Source organism: Thalassophryne amazonica, chromosome 17, assembly GCF_902500255.1.
Source record: "Thalassophryne amazonica chromosome 17, fThaAma1.1, whole genome shotgun sequence".
Classification (NCBI taxonomy): domain Eukaryota; kingdom Metazoa; phylum Chordata; class Actinopteri; order Batrachoidiformes; family Batrachoididae; genus Thalassophryne; species Thalassophryne amazonica.
The window spans coordinates 21,292,542-21,315,731 of NC_047119.1; the positions used below are offsets into that span (position 1 = coordinate 21,292,542).

The following is a 23,190-nucleotide window of genomic DNA, read 5'->3' on the forward strand; positions in this document are numbered from 1 at the left end:
TGTCATGGCCTGCAAATGGTCCGGATCTTAATCCAATTGAAAATCTTTGGTGGAAGTTGAAGAAAATGGTCCATGACAAGGCTCCAACCTGCAAAGCTGATCTGGCAACAGCAATCAGAGAAAGTTGGAGCCAGATTGATGAAGAGTACTGTTTGTCACTCATTAAGTCCATGCCTCAGAGACTGCAAGCTGTTATAAAAGCCAGAGGTGGTGCAACAAAATACTAGTGATGTGTTGGAGCGTTCTTTTGTTTTTCATGATTCCATAATTTTTTCCTCAGAATTGAGTGAGTCCATATTTTTTTCCCTCTGCTTGGTCTAAAAAAGTAACAGTTTTTTTCCTGATTTCTTATAGTGTTTCTTGAGGCCAGAAAGTTGCCATTTGAAGTGACTTTAGTTTTGTGTCATGTCTGTGATCCGCTTTTTTTTTCTACAAAATTAAACAACTGAATGAACATCCTCCGAGGCCGGTGATTCCATAATTTTTGCCAGGGGTTGTATTAGCTACACTGATGGTGCCACAATCTTTGATGCTATTGAGGTGTTCCAGTCAGAGTTTTTATTACTGGCAGACACCAGTTCTAAGACCCACTGCTCACTCTGCAAAAATGTGTTACCAACCTGAACCAAAGTTACCTAACCTACTAGCCTCAGCTGGCTCGGTAACTTTGACCACATTAAGACTGGGGTTGGCAATCTGGCTTGAGCCAGATTCAATCCAGATTGCTTTCTAGGTGGATAGCGTTCAGACCTGTTTTTGAAATCTGGCTCTTCCTAAACACGTGTCCAAACTCAATCCAGCTCAAACTGAATTCAAGCCGTGTGTGTGTGTGTCTGGACATCAGGGTGCATCCAGTGGATTTTCTTGGCGAGAAGGTGCCTCCGTTCACATGTCGGCAGTAAGCAGCAGATGGCTCGACCCTCCTCCAAGTCGTGGGTTGGGCCAGATAGAAAACAATCTATCTTAAATAAAATTAGTGCCATTCAGATTTAGAAAAATCCTATCCAGCTCTAGCCGAATTCGGCTCGAATCCCACTCAAGTCGGATTGCCAACCCCAGGCTGATCTGCCCAGGTCACATCGCTTTTGCCCACACTCCTCCCCTTTACTTGTTTATGGATTCCCCAGGAGTTGGATGGATTGAAACACTGCCAAGGTGGCGCCATCCAAAATCAATACACTTGAGCTTCAAACTCATTTTTCAGAAAATCTATCAGTGACATCACAGAGGTTTTGACCAGTATACATACAGTCTGTGATGAAAGTTCTGAAGTGTTGTACTGATCTCAGGTCTCTGCAGTTCCTGACTGTGTTTGTGTTGGAGAGGTGTTGTTAGCAATTACTGGCTACTGTAAGTTGAATGTTATATTATTACGCTGCGATCTCAGGTCTGGTGTGGTGAATGCTCCAAGGCTGCTGACATCAGAACACAGTGGTCATCTTTATCTCCAGTTCTCTATCTCCTGTTTGTGCAAGAAGCCAAATTCACAGTGGAACTCTGATGCAACATTCTGTGCAGATACAATGAAACCTCTCCCGGCTGTCTTTTGTTCTTTTTTTTTAAGCCAGGTAAATGTCAAGAACAAAACTCACATATACATCCTTGAAGGACATTTATTTGTCTCAGAAGTTATTTTATCTCTACAAAACAAACAAAAAAGTCCAATTTGCACAGCAGTCAATGCCACAGTGTGTTTTTTTTTAATTAGATGATCGTTACCTTTTGTGTCTTTCCAGGGTGATAAGATCTCGGCTTGTTTGCCGGATCTGTAACCGGGATGCTAGCCGTGTGCTTTTGTGTCTGAGATGGTAGCACTAACCAACAGTTGGGGACAAAACCTCTGTCCTCCTAATCAGCTTAATGCTGGCTTATTCAAAGGCCCTCTTTCAGACAGAGCAGCTGCTGTCAGCCAGTTTGAGCAGAGGGTGTGACTGCTGGCAGAGCTCACCAATGCAGAGAGACCGGTTGGTGATTAACAAATGTCTGTAGACTTTGGAATCTGGGGAGCCTAGTCCGGTGGCTTTGTCCTCACCACAGAAGGTCCTTCCAGGTGCTTTCGTCATTTGTGCTCCCGCACTTCTTCAGCTCCTCACGGTTGAAGAGCGTTGAGAAATGCTGCACTTTTTTTGTTGTTGTTGTTTGTTTGCTTGTTTTTTTGGACCTTCCTTCCCTCTCCTCTTGGAATGGAGGTGGCCATTCCTGATAGCTGCAAATGTAGAAGCAGTCGGGAATGTCTGGAAAATGTCTGAGAAATGAAAGGACAAAGCAAAGTCAGAGAGAGAGATGTTTTCTGCTGAGCCGTGTGGGCAGACAGCTTGGGTACGGGACTGTACATCTGGCAGATAGATTTCTGACAGTGACAGGCTGTCTGCCTTTGAGGAAGAGGATTGGATCTGCGGGTCCATGTTGTGCACTGGCTGAACACCTAAGCGCACATAGTCTGCTCCTAAAATGGCTGCCCTTCAAGCTCAGCTCAGAGGAGGATCTGAGCAGCTCAGTCGCTGCCTGCTTGAGCCCCAGCTGACTAGATGAAAGCAGTTACACAATCTCACCCATTAACTTGGGACGGACTGGCTGAAAAGACACAGCCAAGGCAGATGGTTGTGTAGGAGACTTTTTTTTTTCCTCCCCACCCCCTCCTCGGGCATTCCTCTCTTCTCCTCCTCCTCCTCCGAAAGGATTCTCTTGATATCCATTTTGAGGAACCTGGCACTAGAAGGCAACTTTGTTCAAAACAGCAGTCAACTGCCAAGAGAGCAGGGTGGGGCCCCATGGTGACGCTGTAACCTGACCCTGAGCAACAATGGATCTCGTGGTTGCTCAGGGACATACTGGCAGCTCATATTGAGCGCTGCACTGGCTGGCTCAGGAGTTGGGTGTGGGTGCAGGGCTGGATTCCCATCAGTCTAAGCCAAAGCTCATCTGAAAATGTTGCGTTTTGGGATCCAGAGCAGAGATTTTAATTTAATCAGTGCTAAACCTGAACCTATGGCCATCAAACCCCAAACTTTGGTAGCCATTATTTTGTAAGTCTGTTTAACAAACAAAAAATTCAGAAAGTTCCTTCTTTCCTTAACTGTGACATTTCAATAAGTAACTTTGATCAGATTTGAAATATATCATAATTTATTCATAGCATTTGTAAATTGAAGTTCATTCCAATTATTTGCATTTTTGAGTGATGTAACTGCAAGGTATGCAGCCATGCAACTTACGTGTTGTCTGATTTTCCCTTGACTTGTGACATGCCATTTCATGAAGATGGGTGGTGGCCAAGTAGTTAATGCGCTTGGTTTCAGTGCAGAAGGTTCCGGGTTCAAATCCCACCCCTACCACATTTCTCCATGTAATGTGGAGTTGCGTCAGGAAGGGCATCCGGCGTAAAACCTGTGCCAATTCAACATGCAGATCCACCTTGGATTTGCTGTGGCGACCCCGAGTGCAAACAAGAGAGCAGCCGAAGGAACTTACTACCTTTTTGTGTTTCTGACTCAAGTAGTCACATTAGCAATTTGATAAGGCTTGGTAAACCCATTCCTGAGTGGTCCCAATATACCGGCAGCTACGAGCTAGCCAGCAACCGTTTCCCGTTTTTGTACGATTGGGGTGTTTGTGGAACTTTAGGAATTCGAGGTGCAACTGTTATGAAATGCCACATTTCTGAATGCCTGCAGCATGACAGCCACAAGGGGGCAATATGCATGGGGTATTTGGTGGCCACAGGCGAGGGCTGCAAACACGATGTTCATAATCAACTACTTGAGAAAATAACTGACTACTAAATTACTTGTTAGGTCCACAAAATGGTGAAAAATGATGATCAATGTTTTCTAGAGCCCAAAATGATGCCCTCCAGTCTCTTGCTTTCACCACATATCAAAGATATTCCGTTTACTGCAACAGAGGAGTAAAGAAGCTAGTAAAATAAACCAGAAAACCATCATATTCACATTTAAGAAACAGAAATTGGAGACTTTAAAGTTTTTTTAATGACTCCAAATGATCAAAACAGTCACAGATCACAGCGTTTAGCTAAAACACATCTATCTTCATATGATTCTCATGAGCACAGATACAACTATTTTCCTTAGGCTTTAGAAAAGCCTACACTATAAAATGCAGCCAATGGCTGCACAATAACACAATAATTCAAGAACAATAAATGCTATCATCTTGAAACACACAAAATGAAGTTAGCATATAGTAAAGATAAACTGTTTCGACATTGGTTGCCTTTGATGCACCGGTCAGTCTAAAAAGCAAGTTAGTTTTACTTATGTAGTACACCATAGACCTGTCTGCTACCTGCTGAATAGTGCCATCTGCTGGATGGATGGTGGATTCTGGATTGATGATGGAAATTGGGAGTAAGTATGATTCCACATACATGTCACTTGTCTGCTCTGTGCTGAACGTGAATGGACATTGCAGAGAATAATGTGTATGATGGACATTAGGAGCTGGTGGAAGTTAGGTGTAGTTTGAAAAGAGCTTGTTAGCATCAGTCTTTCTGTGTTGCGTATCCATTTAGTTAAAGAGAGCCCATTTAAAGGTCTCAAGTAGAGCCCAACCGATATATCGTCCGGCCGATATAAGCACATTTCAAAGTACTCACTATCGGCCGAAATGTTGCCGATAGAACGCTGATAATTTCTCATAAACAGAACAGTTACTGAAATAATGTTTGTGTCGGCAATGTAAAATGTCCTTGCCCCGTTTGTCCAGTAGATGGAGCTCTGACTCCATTCAACTGAGAGCTGCTTACACCACTGCTTAAATGTGTTCATCACCGGCCCCCGTAGTTCGCCGTCACACTGCACTGATCGGCTGACAAAAGCATACAAGTTTATAAGGATCTATATCCTTATCCTGAACCTATATCTAAGTTGCAGCAACAAGAGGTACAAGATCAGATGTATTTCACAACTCTTTTTAAGGATATGTATTTGCTAATTTCACAAAGGTTTAATTCTTGATTGCATTTTTTGAACTTGAAAATTCTTCTCTGTTATAAAGTTAATCAATATGAGGACAAAGCTTCAGCTTTTAGCTCATACCTTTTTTGTTAAGGGTCCAAAAAAGAACATTTTACTCATTTAAAAAAAAGTAATAATAATAATATCGGCTGATTTATCGGCTATCGGCAAATCAGCCAATTTATCGATTATCAGCTTTTTTTTCATCCAAATATCGTTATCGGCATCGGCCTAAAAAATCCATATCGGTCAGGCTCTAGTCTCAAGAAGCCAAATTGATTTTTTTTTTTTTTATGTACAAACACAGCTAGTTTTGTGCATTGAATGGCCAAGTAGACACCTAAGTGGCTCTACTCTACTCTATTTTACTCTTCCTTTTTAGATATTTAGATATACCTTAGTATACTAGCATAGTTCCATCTTAGAATTGGAATATAATATATAAGATATACCTTACTGAATTTTCACGTATGCATTTATATAGTTAGTGTCACAAACAAAAATACTATATTTGAGAAATCTGGGGTTTTCTGCCCTTAATACCTCAGCAGCCTCATTAGTCTTGTTTTGAAAGGGGAAAAGATGCACAGTGGCATCTGTAAACTGGATGCTTTGCTTTTTTTTTTTTTTTTTTTTAATTGTTTAATTCAATAATTAATTTCTGGGCCAATACATTTTGCATTGCTTTTATATGTGATGCAATTCTTGAATTTGATCACTAGTATTTGTATCTGAACTTTCATAATAATGGACTGTTGTCATATATGAATACCATTAGAGTGGTGCAAAATGACACAGATGTTTCCCAGATTTGATGACATAAAAATTGGATGAAAAGACAGTATAAAAAAAGGGGGAAAACCCCTTCAAGGCCATACAACAGACATCACAAAACAGTAGGGTGCTCTATTTTCCCTCTTATGACTTAAAACAGCATTTTACTACTGTATTTCCTTTAATGCCTCACTTAATGGACTATTTACCATTCCACATGAAAATCTGACATGACATGAAGACAAAATGCTCATCTTTATTCCCAGTCCCCCCCCCCCAGCTGTACCAGCCTTGGAGTCGTAGACTCTCATCCGCCCAACAGAATTTAATGATAAGCAGCAGCACCGATGACCCTCAGGCCCTTTCTTCCTTGTAAAAATGATGCACCCAAACCAACAATACACACTGGTGGCATTCATGCAAATGCTTTAACGATTATACGACAATATCTTTGACAGAATATTTATTGTACTTTTAATAAAATTGTGACATGGAACTATGGCATGGCTTCATGTGGAGAAATGTCTTAATACATGCTTATTTCATTGGGTATAACAGCCATTGATCAGTAACTTCAGTATGAGGGTTGACGTTGATGTTTTGGCAAGAATACAAGGATGCAGATTTTTAACAAAATCCACTGTTTTTCATCAGTATCACTTAGGTTGGACAAACGGATGTCAGGTCACAGTTGGGGTTTGAACCATTCACCTTTTTTTGCACACCTTACACATTCCAGTATAGCAACAAAGAGTTTTCAGCTTTAATACATTCAAGATTCATACGGTCCCACTAACAATTTGAGTCACGGCGTGATCCTGTTGCTTGTAGGCTGTAAGAGTTTTCATTTAAATCTTTATTTGCCTTGTGTGTTTACACATTATTAAAAAGAAAATAGTTTTAAAACGTCGTAGCTTTGCTGACTTCTGTTTGTAAGATGTGATAGTGTACACTGTGTGTAAGTGTTTGCACAAGCAAATTGTGTGTGTAACTTCTTACGGCTTTCCCTCAGTTTGTTGGGTATTCTTTAATTTGTGCTGGTGGTTTAGTTATTTGAATTTATTTCTTCAGATTTTCACGTTTGTGACTGTGTTCTACAACAGTGTCATGCACTCACTTTTCTTAGCCGGAGTGTGCACTCTGCATTTGCAAAAATGTGCTGTGATGGCATTTTTTGACAAACTCACTTGTGCAAATATCATGAGGGTGTTTGACCCACAGCATGCATTAGATCATCCAAATGGTCTCATGCAAGAATGCAGAGCAATCACCTGACCTTAGCAGCACCACAAGACACAGTAGCTTCATGTTATTGTTCCATAAATGCCAGCCTTAAACACCTAATGATGTCTACTTTTTGTTGAAATTGTCAGCACCACTATGGTAAATCAGTTTGTATCCTCTGGCGAGTAAAAGAGGTGGTCTCGGTTCGTATCAAGATGATCCATGGTCTAGTTAATTTACAGTGTGAAACCATTTTGTAGTGTTCTGACTAACAGACTAACTTTTCTATCTATGTCCAGAGATCAAGGATCCACCATGTAGCGTTTATTTATGTCCAGAGATCAAGGATCCAGTGACCAATTTCATATTTCTTTACTTTAAGACTCAATAAAATGTTGTTGACATAGAAAACTTGTAAAGCCTACTTGTAGCACACAGCAAATTCACAGGAGGCTTCGATAAGGGAATCGGATTGATAAACGGAATCGATAATGGTATCAATATCGATAAAAATGCAATAAGCTGCAATTTACGTATGATCCGACTCGTCGGCTAATCGCAAAAATAATGGTTGATTAGTCAGCTATCAAAATAGTCGTTTGTGGCAGCTCTAATGGCTTGTGAGACAGTGTTATAAACAGAACAACTTAACTATTTGTCTGAAAATTAATGTGTCCTATAAATCCTATTGGTTATTTATTTAGTAACAAATAATTTGAAGGCTTTGAAACGATTTGGTGGCTCCATTTTTATGTCCGATAAAAATTATGATTTAATAATTGTGATGATGATGACAAACATTATTTCTACAGCACCTTTCAAAAACATACATCCAAAATGTTTCATAGTGAATAATCAAATCCTTGAGTTCTCTGTCGATTGATTATTTCAGAGCAGTGGATGGAATCTGACAGTATAGTCTGCTGTAAATGCTCGGCTGTGGAGCTGCTTTCCAGCTGTTGCTTATCCCAAGGTAATAAAAATGGGACAAATCATCCCATAATCCCTCCTCAGCCCCTCCATTGTTCTTGGAATGAAGCTCTGCTTAAAAAATAAATAACTTTAAAAACTGGAACCTTGTTCAGGTTCTCCTCAGTATCTGCAGTCTACTCTTTTTTCGTAACCCGTGCAAGACTTTTTTTTTTTTACTTTAACATGTCTTATAATATGAATTTGTTTCACAAAGGTCATTTATGTGTATTTGAATGTGAAATGTGCCAAACTGGGTGATTTGTTTGCTTATGTGGTGTATTGATGTAAAGCAATTTGAATCTTGGATCTTGAAAATTTGAATTGAAGACTCTTTGGACTAAACATCAAAAGGATTGGAGCAATATGTCTTGCAAAACATGTTTCTCAATGATGTATGCGTCATATTGCAGCTATTAACCTCAATTGTTGATTGCAGTTATTTGTTTTTGCCTTCAGTGACCACAAACTAAATTGCAAAATCATTTTATTCAGTAAAAAGGCAATATTCCAGCCATCATTTCATTTGGCATTAACAAGAATGTGTTTTTCAAAAATGCCTTTGTATTGTAGCAAATTTTTGCAAATGTACTGTGTGAATTCAAACTCCAAATCCAGCATAGGCTGTGTTATGGAAGAATAACTTTATATACACTTGAAAATTCTGAAGTTTCTGCTTTTGGCTGTGTTACAGTATTTCACATTTTACAGAGAATTGCCTATTAAATAGGGCTGGGCAATGTGGCAAAAAAAAAAAAATTTACTCACCGAACATTTTTTTTTCTCCTCTCTCTTTGCAGGTTTCCCTGATTTTCCAGGGAGTGTTCCCCCTTTTCAGTGATGGAGGTATTGCAGTGTGATGGCTGTGACTTCCGCGCTGAGTCATATGATGAGCTGAAGACCCACATTCAGGAAGTACATACCGCATTCCTGCAGCCTGCAGATGCAGATGAGTCTGACTCTTCAAAAGACGAAGTTGAAGATGAGGAGGAAGAAGAGGAAAATGATGAAGTGGATGACAAAGATTATACACCTCCTAAAGCTGGAATTAGTAAGGCTACCAACTTACATTGCATTGACATTTAATTTGTGATGTTTGTGTCTATATCACACCAAAACTTGATACTGTTTGTATTACAGTAGAAAGTGTAAAAATTTAACAAGTTTTGGGGTTTTTTTCATCTGAGCCGTCACATTTTTCTCCCCTTTTAGGCCCTAATTCAACTGAGAATTCCAACCAAGTATCACAAAAGCAGGCCGGCGAATCCCATCTGCCTTTTACCAGTGTAAATTCTGTGTCCGTTACTTCAGATCAAAGTCGTTCTTAAGAAACCACACCAGAAAGGTGCATAATGTCATAGAGGATGATTCTGATGCAAGCGTCTCCTCAGAGTCTGCGAAGGAGCCTGGCTATGTCATTACAATGCACAATGACCATTCAAAAGTCTATTCCTGCCAGTATTGCACATACAAGTCTCCACGCAAAGCAAGGATAATGAAACATCAACTTATGTATCATAATAAAGGTCCATCAGAGAACACTGGCAAAGCTTTGGAACGTGCCGAGACTGGAACGGCATCTGACACAACCAGTGGACCCCCCAAGGGGACATTTGCCTGTGAATGGTGTGACTACCAGACCGACCAGAAAGACAGCTGGACTTGTCATGTGGTGAAGGAACACAGTGACAAGGTTAAGATAGTTTCCTGTGATAAGGAAGAAGAGAAAAGGTTAACACCACCCAAGACAGATTCTCCATCCTCTTCTCAAAGCCCGCCTAAATCAAAAAGTAGCTTTAGTGACATGCGTGGAAAGGACGAACTGGTAGCCCCAACACCGGAAGGCACACCGGGGAAGTCGGTTGCCGATATCTCATCTTTTCAATATGCACAAATCAGTACTGCAACTCCTAACAGCACAGGCTCCTCCATTTTATCCAGGAGGTTTTCTTTGTCTGATGTCTCCAACAATGTCATAGATGTGGATTCCAACTTGGTTAATGAAGAAGATTCTAGGAGCAGCTTGGAGGAGGATGACGATGAAGAGTTGGGTGATATTGATGATCCTAGCTACACTGGGACTCTGTCAGCTGATGTAAAGCAAACTCTTAAGTGCTGAGGATAATAAATTACTGGAGACAAAAGGAATACCATTTAGAAAATACATGAATCGATTTCAGTGCCCTTTCTGCTCGTTCCTCACGATGCACCGGCGGAGCATCTCTCGGCACATTGAAAATATTCACCCTTTCTGGCAAAGCTACTGTATATAAATGTGGACAAATGCCCATTTATTTGTACCAGCACTCACAAACTTACCGCACACAAGCAAGCCCATAATTCACAAGACTTGGAAACTTTGGACTTAACAAATGATAGTCCAGATCCTCAGAATGACGGTAGTTCAGAGCCAGTAATGGGGGTAGCGTGAGCTCCAGAGTCAACGGGAAAAGGAATGCAAGCACACTGAATGAACAGCAGTACCCTCACCGATGCACTCTCTGCACTTTCTCCACTACTACTCTGAAAGGTTTGAGGGTTCACCAGCAGCATAAACACTCCTACTGTGATGACCTAGATCCCACTGTCTTTGAAGCCCAGCTTAATGACCAGGCAGAGTCTGAGGTGGACACTTCTCCAATCTTTCTACAGAAAACTCAGACCTCCATTTTAGGACTTGCCACAAAAAAGCCACTAGTAACAGTGAAAAGAGCCAGGAAGTCTATTAATGACTTGCCTTTGGATTTTGTCCTCTGTGAAGAAGAGAACAAGAATTGATGAAATTGCTAGTAACCTTCAAAGTAAGATAAGCCAAAGCCAACAGGATATGATAATAAATTTGGATGATATCGATGATGACGACATTGGAGAAAGTGCTCCAAATTCTGATAAAGAAGGAAGGAATCATGACATTACAAGCCCTGTGTTTGCTTACAACACACAACAGTTCATGATGGAGGCAGAATTGGAAAAAGAAAGAGCAACCCTAAATCAAAACTGAAGAGCATTCCTATATCATTGACTCTCTCAGATGACAGTGAAATGTCTCTAATGACCTCAGTGATGGTAGGGACATTACCCAAGACAATGCAGAATATGCAGATGATTCTGGAGCATCACGTTTCTATTGCAAACACTGTGATTACCACAATAAGTCAGCCCGTAGTGTCAGCACCCATTATCAGAGAATGCACCCTTACATCAAGTTCAGCTTTAAGTACATCCTGGACCCGAGGACCAGAGTGCTGTCTTCCGGTGCTTAGAATGCTACATCGAATACACAAGTACAATGATTACACCAACATTACATGGATCACCATCCTGAGGCAAGCAACGTGCTCAACTTCAACCAACCAAACCTGATTTACATGTGTCGCTTTTGTTCATATACAAGCCCCAATGTAAGGAGCCTAATGCCCCACTACCAAAGAATGCACCCTACAGTAAAAATCAACAATGCCATGATCTTTTCGAGCTATGTAGTGGAGCAAGCCCACAAGACGGCTGAATCACAAACACTGAGGGAAATATTAAACTCGGGTCCCAAGAGTTTCAATTCTGCAACATCCACTCCAAGGTCTACCTCCAGTCCAGTGATGAAAACAGCCTCCAAGACCCCTGAAGCTGCCACTGAGAGTGACACTTTGAAAGACGCTGTGGGTGGAAATGTTGTTTTATATGACTGCGATATATGTTCATTTGCTAGCTCAAACATGCATTCTGTTTTGGTCCACTATCAGAAGAAACACCCAGAGCAAAAGGCATCTTATTTCCGTATACAGAAAACCATGAAGGTCATCTCAGTAGAGCAATCACCACTGTTAGCAACTCCTTTAACCTCAGCATGGCTACACCCCCAAAACCATCAAGCACATCACTACTTGGATCTGCTGAAGAGACATTCTACTGTAAACATTGTGTGTACAGCAACAGATCTGTTGTTGGTGTGTTAGTCCACTATCAAAAAAGACATCCAGAGGTTAAAGTGACAGCGAAATATATCAAGCATGGTGCTCCGACCCCTGGATTGATGAAATTAATGGAAGAATTGCAGATCGCAGCTCCAAGACAGTTTTTGAAACAGTTTCAAAATAACGGTCATGATGGAACAAGCAAACTCCAGCCCAAAACCTGGAAGCGGTAATAAAGCTGAGGATGAGTTATTTTTTTGTCAGCACTGTGATTATGGCAACCGCACTGTAAAAGGCGTTCTTATTCATTATCAGAAAAAACACCGGGACACCAAAGCCAATGCTGAGTTGGTACGTCGCCCTTATACTGCAATTGTCCGGAGTCAGCGTGAGCGCGCACAGATGGTTCAGTCGAGCGGCATCTCTTCTGCAATACCAGCTCCTTCAGAGTCTTGAAAATGCTAGGCCACTACGTACCCTGAGGTGCAAACACTGTACTTATACATCTCCCTATGTCTATGCCCTCAAGAACGCATCTGAAGAAAGAGCACCCCACCGTGAAAGCTACAGCCATGACCATTCTACACTGGGCTTACCAAGATGGTATTCTGGAGGCTGGCTATCATTGTGAGTGGTGCATTTACTCGCATGCTGAACCCCAAGGTGTGTTACTCCATTACCAAAGACGTCATCCAGAGCACAATGTGTGATACGCATATATGGCAAGCAAGCTGTGGGCTGGGCCAGATACTACACAACAAGGTAGCAATTTGGAAGCTAAACATTTACAAATGCAGAGACTGTGCATTTGAGGCTGCACAATATGGGATATTACCAGCCACTATCAAGCAGTTCATCCATGGGCCATTAAAGGTGATGAATCTGTACTTCTGGATATTATCAAAGGAAATGACTCAACTGAAAAGGTGCACCATCCACTTCCCAAAGAGCATGTGACTTTCAATTCCCTGTCTGCAGAAGATGATGGCGTACTTGTCATTGATACCCCACCTCGAGAAATCAGCCTTCATCCTTCGCACCCACGTCTTTCCATTTCCAATAATCCTTATCAGTGTACTGTATGCCTATCCGAGTACAACAGTCTCCATGGCCTCCTTACTCACTATGGGAAGAAGCACCCAGGCATGAAAGTGAAGGCGGCAGATTTTGCACAGGAAGCAGACATAAACCCCAGCTCTGTTTATAAATGCCGCCATTGTCCGTATGTTAACTCTCGTATTCATGGTGTCTTAACTCACTATCAGAAAAGGCACCCGTTGGTGAAAGTCACTGCGGAAGACTTTGCAGATGATATAGAACAAATCACTGACTTAAATGAAGGCGATGACAAATGCAAAACCCAGAGACAGGGCTATGGCGCATACAGATGTAAAATGTGCCCATATACACACGGGACGCTGGAGAAGCTCAAAATCCATTATGAGAAATATCACAATCAGTCAGCCTCTGATATGTTTTCTCCGTCTCTGACAAATTTCTGCTGTAGTAAAGAAACCGAGCCGGTAGCTGAGTGTAGTGCCAGTAATATATCGAGCACAGCAAAAGTCCAAGAGGTCAGTGAATTGGACCTTGCTCTTTCCCAGTTACCCATGAACAAGACTGAGAAACATGCTGTCTTCAAGTGTCAGCTCTGCAAATATTTCTGTTCCACCAGGAAAGGCATCGCCCGCCACTACCGCATCAAGCACAATAACGTTCGTGCTCAGCCAGAGGGTAAAAACAATGTCTTCAAATGCGCTCTGTGTTCATACACAAACCCGATACGGAAAGGATTGGCAGCACATTACCAGAAGCGCCACGATATCGATGCCTATTACACCCATTGTCTGGCTGCTTCCAAGACGGTGACTGAAAAGCCTAATAAAGTGATGGTGCCCCTATCATCTGAAGGGGACAACTCAGAAATGAGTGAAGAGCTACGTTTGGCGATAGATAGGCGACGATGTTCTCTTTGCTCCTTCCATGCCTTCAGCAGAAAGAGCATTGTTTCACACTACATTAAACGCCACCCAGGTGTCTTCCCTAAGAAGCAGCACGCTAGCAAGCTTGGCCGCTACTTCACTGTTATTTATGCCAAAGAACCTGCCAGCGGGACAACGGACGAAGGCAAAGAAGGGCTTGAGGCTGACTTTGAATCTGAGCAGGACCAAGACGATGACTGGCTGCCATTTAAGTGTCAAAAATGCTTCCGGTTGTCCTTCAGCACAGTTGAACTGCTCTTTATGCACTACAATGACCACCACAGTAATGACTTGAAGAGGGACTTTGTGGTATCTCCAAGTCCTGGAGATGAGGACTCTGAGATCTACCAGTGCTCTCACTGCGAGCTAAAGTTCCTGGCTCTCCCAGTTCTAGCCAAGCATCTCATGAATCATAATGAGGAGTTTCAGAAGAGGGCCATGAGGCAAGAGAGGAGGAGGCAACTCATCAGCAGACACAAACCTTCAGAGCTACCTGGGACAAAAAGTGACAAGGTGAGTAAAAATAACAATCCTCCCAGAAAAATGTATAAATGCTTATAGGGATTATAAACTTGATTTTATGGCCATATTGGCTACTAACTGTTCTGTGACAGGTATGCACTATTTCTGGTAGTCATAGGCTTCTAGCTCTGCTTACATAATATAATCCTTCACAGTCTGTCCATTTACCATGACATGACTTCATTAAATACTGCCATTGATGTTTTCTTTATCCAAACAAATCCAATTTTGGCAGAATTTTTTTTGTTGGTTTTTTTTTGCATACAGTGCAAAAAATACAGTGTGTAAAATGAGAAGAAGTCTTTACTGAAGTCGAAGGAAAAGATGCAGCAATCCTGAGGCGTGTTCAGCTCAGGGTCCATATGTAGTGTATGGTCAACATGTCACAGTCCATTAGCGAATATGTGCAAGGGCTAGACTAAAGAGTGAAAAATACCTTGCAGGCTAGGACTCAAAAGAAGAGGTCAGGCAAAACTGAAATGACTGGTTAGACTGGCAGATTCACGCACCATTCTTGCATATTAGTTATGTGAATGACTCACAAATACTACTAGGATCAAGAAGGAGAAAAAAAGAGTTGGCAGGGAAATGAAGTGACTGGTTGAGAAAGATGCTATCAATGGATGTCTGATATAACAGGTGGTGTAAGATGAAAAAATATAATGCAGGTAGAAAAAACTAAGCCTGAATTGCCAGATACTGTATTATAAGTAATAATTAGTTGGTTTTTCTTTGTTTTTTTGGAAATTCATGAGAATGTTGCCTGTTTTCTAATGTTTCTTATAAGAAAATTACCTTTATTCTCACAAATGCTAGCATTGTATCAGTTCTGTAGGAAATGCAAATACAGTGCCCTCCAAATGTATTGGAACACTTGGTATTTCACACATTTTTACTTATGTCATTTCAAATACAAAAAAAAAAAAATCTAAAATTATCTTCCTTAAACTCAAACAAAAAGCAAATCATTAAAACTTGATATAAATTAATTAAAATATAAAAGCCAAGATGATGGGTTGCATAAGTAATGGAACACTTTGGTATAATACCTGTAAAAAAAACAGTTTTATAGCCAGTTTTCTTCAGACAACTCAGGGGATGGATACATGAACATTTCCAAGTCATTGAATATGTCTTGAACGTCATTTACATCAATTATGAAGAAATACAAACAGTAGGGCACACTATGGAGTATGGAGTAGATAGTTCTCAAAAACTGAGTGACTGTGCAAAAAGCAGAAGAGTGAGGAAAGACACCCAGACAACCCAGAAGAAATTACAGGCTTCTCTGCCTGTAACTGCAGAAATTGTGCACAATGCATGTTTTGTATCTTGTATCCCCAGTTATACAGCTTCATGATGAAGTGGTGTAGAGGAGGATTTTCTTAAAAAGAAGAGCCGAAAGTTCAGCTACAGTTTGCCAGAAAGTACTGAAATGCAAGCCTAGATTTGATGTTTGGTGAAAGAAAATTCTCCTCTATACCTCTAAGCTTTCCATTACTTATGCAACCCATCGTCTTGGCTATTATATTTGTAATTAATTTACATCAAGTTGTAGAGATTTGCTTTCAGTTTGAGTTTCACACACACACTCATCTTCAACCGCTTAGTCCAATTAAGGGTCGTGGGGGGCTGGAGCCTATCCCAGCAGTCAAAGAGCGCAAGGCGGAGGTTCACCCAGGACAGGACGCCAGTCTGTCACAGGGCCACAAACAGACAAACAAACACATTCACACCCACTCGCACACCTACTGACAATTTAAAGATTCCAATCCACCTAACCCGCATGTCTTTGGATGTGGGAGGAAACCGGAGCACCCATAGGGAACCCACGCAAACATGCAGACTCCACACAGAAAGACCACAGGCAGGAATTGAACCCATGACCTTCTCGCTGTGAGGCAACAGTGCTAACGACGAATCCACCATGCCGCTCCAGTTTGAGTTTAAGGAAGATAATTTTAGAAATTTTTATTTTTTGGATTTTTTTAGATTTGAAACAACATAAACAGATTAAAATGTTTGAAATACCAAATGTTCCAATGCTTTTTGAGGGCACCGTATCTCTTGAAAATGAAGTGGCAGTGAATATGTTTTCCAGCAACTACTGTATTTCCATATATATGTACACTATATATGGAATAATATTATGTTAATACACATTTCATGATTGATGGTGCATATTAAAGAGGTTGATGCTAAAGGTTAGTGTTAATTGCAGGTAACTGCTAACGCATCTGTAAATCTGATCATTCCTCAAAAACTTTAATCATTGTAGGAGCTTTTAAAAGGCCAATTGGTCTGTTTAAATTATTTATCTCAGCTGGTAGAAATCTAAAAATAGCAAATATCATTTTATTGTCCTACAAAGCAGATGTTTCAGACCTTGTCATGTATTATTAAATCCTCCATAATCAATGTTTTGATTGGATATTTTACTGTCTAGCAATTGCTACAAACACCATGTATTTGACGATGAGAATGCTTCCAACCTGAGTCGTTTTTCAGTTGTGATTATGATTGAGACATCTATAAAGACCTATCACGGGTCACATCTTCACAGTTATCAATGGTATTCTGTCAATAACTGGGCTACAAATTACAAGTTATTATTCAGAGAGAGCTAGAAGAATAATGCTTCTGTCCTTGTGCAGGTCTTCATTACGTTACTCAAGCAGCATTTAAAATTCAAAGTATTATGACACTTTGATTAAATGCCTTAATTATATCATCTATAGCTGTTTATTATTCAGTTTTGTGCTTTACAGGATAATATTCTGCCATGATGTATGCACCTATTATTTACACTTCTATAGAAGAGGTTTTAATTATACGTTTGTTCAAGTGGTCACTGTAGTTGGATGGAACCAGGCCAGCGGCCCTCTGACAATTCAAATTTGAGACCATTGCTCAAAAGATAATATATTGTAATATAAAATAAGCTTATTTATCAGAAGTGTTTTTTTGTCTACATTGAAAAATATTGCATTGAGTAAAGGGAAAAAAAACATCATAGAAGTTTCTTATGCCAATGCCTGTTGTCTGAACAGGAAACCGGTATAAGTAAAGCCCCCCTGGGATTCAGATGCAACTTCTGCGTTGAGGTGCACTCCACACTCAGAGCCATCTGCAACCACCTTAGGAAGCATGTCCAATATGGAGAAGTCAAAGAGGGGCATGTTAAGGTAAATAGTGTTCATATTTGCATATTTAATGCTGTAACCATGTCGGTAAATGATGGTTTGGTGTATTTGGCGCAGTTTAACATGATTATTTTACTGCTGTTCCATTTGCAATAGTTATGGGTTTACTGTGTGCAGTTGTGACCTCTAACATAAAGATCTTCATCTTTTACTTGGACAAGTCCAAATATTATGGAACCGATACTCTGTTTACATATACTCATCATGACCGTGAATGTCATGGTAATTTTGGGCTTTTAATGATAAATTGCATTTATATAGCGCTTTTCCATCCACATCAGACGCTCAAAGCGCTTTACAGTGATGTCTCGCATTCACATATTCACACAGACGCAATTGCACACTGATGTCAGGGTGCTGCCATGCAAGGCGCTCACTGCACACCAGGAGCAATTTGGGGATTAAGGATCCTCTGGTCTGAAGCCCAACACTTAACCACTAGACCATCACCTCCTAAAGATATCCCTGAACTGTTCTTTTGCTAGGGTGGATTGATTGTGAAACATACATCATTAATGACTTTAAAAAAGCAAGACTTGGGTTCACAAGGTTAAATTTTTTTTTGGGTGTTCTCTAATCCACACAGGGTCAAAATATATATACAGGCTCAAATATATATACATACATTCACTTAGTCTTTGAATACATGGTGCTGAGTGTTCAATAATGTCTTTTAAATTTTAAAAGGCCAATTACTGTAACTCCTCATTAGTGATCACAATTCACTACACCTGATAGTTTCTCTTTCTCGGCATTCAAAGGATGTGTTTAATAGTACCCATTGGACTGAAAAATACTCAATTCATTGGGCCAGTCCATGGAATTCAGTGAAGACCTAGGGAGGAGAATTATAGATTTACACAAGTCGGAAAGGTCTGCGGGAGCCATTTCCAAACAACTGCAGATTCCAAGATCATCAGTTCAAATAATTGTACATAAGTGCAAGTTAGTCAGATGTGTCAGGACTAGAAGAAGATCCAAACTGTCATCAGATGAGAGAAAATTGGTTAGGACGTTCAGGAACAACCAAGAACCATCAAGGTTCAGGCCTGCCATGAACTGGAAACTGCTGGAACACCAGCCTTACTGTCCACAGTGAAGCAAGTTTTACATTGTCATTGGGCTGAAAGGGTGCCAACCAAGAACAAAGGCCCCTGCTCCAAAATTGACACCTTGAAGCCAGACTGAAATTTGCAGTTGCCCAAATGGACAAGCTAAATGCCTTCTGGAGAAAAGGCTTATGGTTAGCTGACACAAAGACTGAGCTATTTGGCCACAATGACCAGATGTATGTTTGGAGGAGTAAAGGTGAAGCTTTAAAGCCTAAGAACACTGCACCAACTGTCAAGTGTGGTTGTGGTAGCATCATGCTCTGGGGCTGTTTTGCTGCCAGTAACACTGGTGTATTACGCAAAGTGAATGGAATAATGACGAAGGAGGACTTCCTCCAAATTCTTCAATGTCACCTCAAATCAACAGCTACACAGTTGAAACTTGGCCATGATTGAGTGTTCCAACAGGACAGCGAGTCCAAACACACATCAAAACTAGTTGTGGGTTGGATTAAATCGGGCTACCATTAAGCTTCTGGAATGGCCTTCTCAAATTCCTAACCTCAGCCCTATTGAAAATTCATGTACTATGCTTAAAAGCCAGGTCCGTGCCAGGAAACCAAAAAAAGTTAAATGAACCAATTTTGCCAAGACAAGTGATCATCTGTCCAGCCAGAATTATGCAAGAAGCTTGTTGATGACTACCAAAAGCATCTGGTCGAGATGCAACTTGCTAAGGGACATTTACAAATATTAGTGGGGTGTATGTATATATTTGAGCCTATACTAATAATTTTGACCTTGTGTGGATTAGAGAACATCGCCCCCTCCCCCAAAAAATCTAACTTTTGCACCAGTTTCTTGTTTTTTTTTGTTTTTTTTTAAGTCATTAACAGTTCAGGGACATCATTAAAAGCCCCAGATTAAAATGACATTCATGCCCATGATGACTGTATGTAACGTCTGGCCCAACTCTATTAGGAAGGTTTAAATGAAATGCTTGAATGCAACTCCAGAGGTTTGTCGTGCAGTTGGCTGAGGAACAGGCTGAAAGTGCAAAGCTGGCAGAGAGGACAGTAAAGACAGGCCAGTGGATGCTACATCTTATTTATGGCTGTATGAAGTGCAGGGTCAGATCCTTCCCCAGAAACAAAGAATTCCTAGAAGCAATGAAAAAGTCATGGTGATTGTCTGTCAACTTGCGAGGACTGCAGAAAACCATCCTGCAGATAACAGTTGCACGATGTGCAGATTTTTTTTTTTTTAAATCCAATTTTATTTTATATAGCCTGGAATTGCAATGTTTAAATAGGCTTTATATTTTCTACAATACTATTGCTGTATAAATACAACAAAATTTAGAAGAGAGGAGGGCTTGTAAGCTTGCAAAACCAGATATAACCTGGGAAGATGAACCTCAGCTTGGATATTACAGACATGGAAATCTCCAAAAGATGAAGACCCAGGTCTGAGCTGGAGTACCCTGGACATGTCTGAAGGTCCAGCGAACCGAAAGTGGAAGATGGAGAAGGAGGGTGGTATAAATAGTGATGAAATACAATTTGAGAAATGACCAATTAATTGTGAGAAAATAAGGGCACACCTTGTGATGTTGATTGTTGGTGACACTCTGTATGAAAGTTCTGTTCATACACAATATAAAACAGTGTTAGCAGAATCAATATCACTGCTGCTACTTGGTGTCTTAGATGTGATGTCTGAGATATAATGTTCTTACTTAAATCACAAAAAAAAAGTAATTTTAAAAACCATTTTCTAAACTTTTTGCCATTCTTCATTGATTAGCAAAATTAAGGACAGTACAACATCAGCCTGGCTACGATTGGGATGCAAATGTGTCAGTTGATAGAGGATAAAGATGCTTCCCCAGGATACTGGCTTTTTATGTCCAAACCTGAATGCCACCACGTTTTAAGATAAAATATTCCAGGGGTATCAAACGCAGCAATTTGCAGATGGATGCATAATGGCTTTCTTACACCCAGCTTAACTTTGCTCTGCTCCATTTTGTGCATTTTCAATCCCTTTCATTCCACACCGGCACGTCTGATGAACGTTATGACAGAACGTTCATGCTGAATATTATCGATTCTCACATCGCCTCTGAAAAAGGCCAGTGGCATGATCGGCCTGGTGGGATCGATGCCTCATCTCTGTGTATTCAGGGTTCCTCAAACAAGCAGCACCGGGTGATGACATCATTTAAGGAAGCTGTGATGACAGCCAGATGAGGTCCAGCTCGCTTTTGTTCTTATCGTCCAGTGAAATGTAATGAAACAGATACAAGTTCATGAATTGTATGAGTTTGAAGTTCTGTGTGGTGTCCTAATAGTTTCTAAAACTGCTGCGCCAGAGTGCTTGCATGTTATTCGTGGAATCTGTTGAAGCCCCTTCCCCAGTTTGGGGGTCACAGTGTGACTGCTGCTGTTACCACTGGGACTAGTTTGGTTTTTGCTTTCCACATCTGCTCTACATCCTCCTTCAGCTCATGGTATGTCTCAAGCCTCTCATGTTCCTGCTTCCTGACATTGCAGACACTTGAGATTGCTCCATCTATCACCACTGCTTTCTTGTCTTTCTAAACCACATTGTTTAGTTAACTAACAGGTTTGCATATAAAATGTGAGAAATCCAATTCTAAAATGTCCTTTTGCTTTTTTTTTTTTTTTCTTTATTACCCATGCTATTGAATTGTCAGCACCTCATTAGTTTTCTAATTTTATCTAGACTTACATTAAAGCAGTGAATGGTCTTATTTACTACTGTAGTGTTTAATTATCAGGGTTTTCTTAAAGCAGAAATCCCAAAAGTGTTTGTGTGGGGACATATCTGGGTAAAAATCAGAAAAAAAATGGCGCTAAAGAACCTTTAATTGCAGACATGTACATTATACGTGCTTATAATTATGGTTGTCACTGTATGTGAACTTGTATGATCACAGGAAATGATTCTAGTAATTGTATAGTAAAAAGCCTGCATACCTCCCAAAGAGAAGGTCTTAGGGTCTTTGGGTTTGGGTGGTTGTACTTTTAACATATTAGAATTTTATTAATTCAAAGCATTCTGTTCTGTATGGGAAATTGTATGATCACAGGAAATGATTCTAGTAGTAGTATCATAAAAAGCCTGCATACCTCCCAATGAGAAGGTTTTAGGGTCAATTCCTCCTGTGCCCCATTCTCCATCTCCCTCTGGAGTTATGTCATGAAGGGTATTTGGTATAAAACATGTGCCAGTTCAAAACGTGATCTAGGGCTGCCACAAACGATTTTGATAATCGACTAGTCACCGATTATTTTTGCGAATAGTCAACTAATCGGATCATATTTAAATTGCGGCTTATCGCACCAGCATGCAGCTGCTCTTATAAAACCATCATTAGCTTCAAGCTTGTGTTTAAGGTATGTGCTAACTAAAAATAAAGACAATCAGAGGTGTCAAGTAATGAAGTACAAATACTTCGTTACTGTACTTAAGTACACTTTTTAGGTATCTGTTACTTTACTCCTTTACTTATTTTTCTGCCTACTTCTGACTTCTACTCATTGCATTTTCACACAAGTATCTGTACTTTCTATTCCTTACAACAAACAGCCTCGTTACTCTTGGCTTCAGTTTAATATTTATATAATATATATTCACGTCATGTGCGCCTGTAATCAACTTTTCTGCAGCAGGCTTTGCTTTGAACCGTGAACCAATCGAAGCAGTGGTTCGCAGATTGAATGCTTCGACCTATTGCTTCGTTATTCTTTCTTTCTTTCGCTTTAATTTTCCCCCGCTAAAATCCTAAAGAGCATACTTCTGGAGTATTATTTACCTTTTCTACGGTTAAACCGACCTGTTATGGTCTTCTGAAACAGCTGATGTATTTTATAACTTAAAACGGGAGCGACGCTAACGCGTTAGCATGTCTATGGCGTTTTCAATGTTAAAAGTTAGCATTAAGCAATTGCAGCTCTCATCACGTTCGGGTGCATTTGTTTTCAAATTGTAATATTTCTTAAATTTATTTTTGTTTATATATCAATAATCTAATGATTATTATATACAATTTTAGAGAAAGAGGCAAAAAGAACCTCAATAGAAACACAACAGAAAATATAAAAGCAACTAACAATGAACATACGTAAATAAATACATACATAAATAAGTGTTTCCTGTGACACCTAGTGACTCTTACACCTCCACTTCATCCCTGTCTTATTTAATGACAGTTTGTTTCGGTCAACCATATTTTCAGTGTGTTAATTTCTTCAGTGATTTCCTCCTGAACTATCTGCCAAACTAGAAAACTGCTGCATCCTTGTAAGAGCAGAATACTACTGGAATGAATTTGAATAAGGAAAAGTTGTGGTGTTTTTTTTTTTTTTTTTCTTCACTAAATGGATGCTGCACTCACTGCAGTTTATTGTCTGGAATAGTCCCAGATTGCATTTCAGAGCTTCTAGAATTGAAACATTTCATGCAGGTGGTGTTGGGGGGTAATTTGGGTTTGGGTCTTGGGCCACATGTAGAACGAATCAGATTTTAAATTAAGCTTTCAATTCATATAG

The 23,190-nt window shown here is 40.2% G+C and overlaps 1 pseudogene; it reads left to right on the plus strand.

Annotated features, from left to right (window-relative positions):
- LOC117529032 overlaps window positions 1-17,724 on the plus strand; it is a 56,700-nt pseudogene extending 38,976 nt beyond the window's left edge.
- The last annotated feature ends 5,466 nt before the right edge of the window (window positions 17,725-23,190 follow it).